Raw genomic sequence first — 2500 nt, 5'->3', positions numbered from 1 at the left:
CGAGGCAGTGGCACTGTATATTAAATGTTTATGTATTTGCAATTTTCAAGATAATCCTCTGTGGCAACTGTCGCTCGTGGCCACTCAGTCCTACACAATCCTCCCAGAGTTGTTGTGGACCTCCGCCCTCCCTCACTACTACGCAACCCAACCAATACAGACAGCCATCGTCCCAGGTGTCTCCGAATCACTATGTACCAAGGGAATAACAGAAAGGTGATTTTCTAGAACCCGTCAATATTTCAAGCAAACCTGAAATTCAAATTAATTTGAAATTTAGGTCAAATATACCATCACGAGAAAAGGATGATATTTCAGTCTAGAAGCAAAATCCTATTTTTCTTAATGATCTCCGGATGAAATCAAAATACAGGTATTCTCTAACAACCTAACGCACACATGCATACTATACGCACGTGGGTCACACACGTCTATCAATCATATGATGTCTATGTCTTCAATATAATTTTCTGTTCAAGAAAGCCAGTAGTTATTGTCCTTCTACGACTGCGAATCACATAACTGAAAATCACTCTGATGCAGTATATGGGTTCACATTTCACAGGATATTATCACAACACAACTAAGGCTCCTGAAGACGCATGTAACTTGGATACGGTATAGCGCTAGCAGAGCGTGGTTGTGTGTACTGATGACCGTACGATCGACCACTCCTTCAAGAAGCGCGCGGCTCCCAACCCTCCGTCTTGGGCTGCACTCACACCTCCCTCACCTCGTATCTCACAACACGAGCCTTCGTTTTCTGCTGTGAGTGGTCTTCGTTTCTTAAACAGCAAGTAAGAATGGAAGGGAACAAGGGTAAGGCAAGGGTATGGTACAAGAAGGGTAATTGTGAGAACTCGAGGAGGGGACTAGGAGGTTCGGGAGTGAGTGAGTCTCTGGGCTGATGCCTCGTCAGTGCCGGCTGAGGGGTGTGCGAGTGCGCGGGGAGTGCGGGGGGGACGCGAGGGAGGACCCATTGGGGGAGAGACCTAGGGAGGATAGGAGGGAGGATGGACGCACACATCTTACAAGCTGGGCTTAAAGACAATAGAGATTGGGCGGTGATGATACTAGAACGGAGAGGAAAGGTAAATGCATCGGGCAGTGACATAGGTGTTCCTTACACATCGTGTCATAAGATGGAAGAAATTTACTGATCATAAATACTGTACTGAAATGATTTATGTCCTTCATGAAATTCGAGCGTTTGTTGGAGACTGGGTTCAGAAATCGTCGAACAGAGTTTTTGTATAGAATGAGAAGGGGGGATAATGACTAAAAGTCATGCCATACTAACCTGTCTTCAATATTAGATGTTGTGTAGTATATACGGTTAAGTAAGGTACAACACTTAGTAACTAGTGTGAACTGGCAAGGCAGTTTTATACATATGGATGAAACCCACACTATTTTATCTTTTGCTCTTCATTCTGCACAATATAACTAAATAGAATGCCTTTGGCCTTTTTGTGCTTCAAGAAGATCATGAAAATATAATACTAAACATAATACTAGATTATGACGGAAGATTTCATAGGGAATATCAAGATAGCAGGCCACGACTTAAATCCCCGTCTCTCGAGATGGAGGAAGGTGAATTGTGGCAGGGACAGAATTGTAGCCACACAGTTGCTTATAGTGGCCTCTGGAATTCTCATATTTATTTCCCTCAACCCATGGAACCCATTACTTGATACCAAAACGGAAAATGTTTCGACCGACATAAGAAATCAAACGTGCTGAAGCGATGGATGTAGCAAAGGGGAGAAACGGGGAGAGCGGGCTAGCGGAGAGGCGCGGGGGAGACCGACAGTGAGAGCAGAAAGAGGGAGGCGTGAGAGCGGAGGTGAGGGCCTACTTAGTGCGATGCTAGCTACTTTTTATACTTCATTTACAGCATTCCCAATATCATTCTCAATCTGACATTTGCTTAAAGGATGAGTAATACTCTTTCTTAAAGAAAATATGTCTTTGGGAAACCCATCTATCAAAAACTAATCAGCAAACATAACCACAAAAAGGTTGCTCTCAACCCAGACTACCAGCCGAAGAAAATGGGACAACAAGATCAGAGGAGTCATCGCCGATCAATAGCCGTTATCTGCACCTTGCTTCCCTTCTCAGGTTGGAGCCACCAGGTCCACATGGACGCCCTACGTCGATATTGATTTTCTTACAGAGGCCGGAATAGGGTGGCGGAACTATGTACTGTTTTCTTACGTTACACACTGGATGTTGACGTTGAGCTCAGGCAACACTACATTATCCTTTCCCTACTTTATTTCACTCTCATAATCACTCTCGTTCTTCACCCCACTCCCCCTTTCCCTTCTCTTTTCCTCTCTGGCTCTTATATTCCTGCTCTCTCTCTCTCACTCTCACTATCTCTACTCTCACTCCCACTTCCAGTTTCTTGGATCTCAATTTCACTCTAGCTCATACATACATACGTAAGCGTATACCTACGTACTTACCTACTTATATAATTAAACACAAA

General features: G+C 44.0%; 2 protein-coding genes across 5 annotated transcripts in view; both read right to left on the bottom strand.

The window, feature by feature from the left end:
• Window positions 1-2500, bottom strand: part of LOC125040496 (trafficking kinesin-binding protein milt-like) — an 82394-nt gene that overhangs the window by 58653 nt on the left and 21241 nt on the right. The gene's annotated exons all lie outside the window — the stretch shown is intronic.
• LOC125040497 (myb/SANT-like DNA-binding domain-containing protein 3) overlaps window positions 1-2500 on the bottom strand; it is an 11495-nt gene that overhangs the window by 7808 nt on the left and 1187 nt on the right. The window contains exon 1 of the mRNA XM_047635052.1: window positions 734-2500. This exon is cut by the window's right edge and continues 1187 nt beyond it. The gene's annotated coding sequence lies outside the window, so the exon portion shown is untranslated. The remainder of the gene's footprint in view (window positions 1-733) is intronic.

Source organism: Penaeus chinensis, chromosome 29 (genome assembly GCF_019202785.1).
Source record: "Penaeus chinensis breed Huanghai No. 1 chromosome 29, ASM1920278v2, whole genome shotgun sequence".
NCBI lineage: Eukaryota > Metazoa > Arthropoda > Malacostraca > Decapoda > Penaeidae > Penaeus > Penaeus chinensis.
This window is presented reverse-complemented; position numbering and strand designations above follow the sequence as displayed.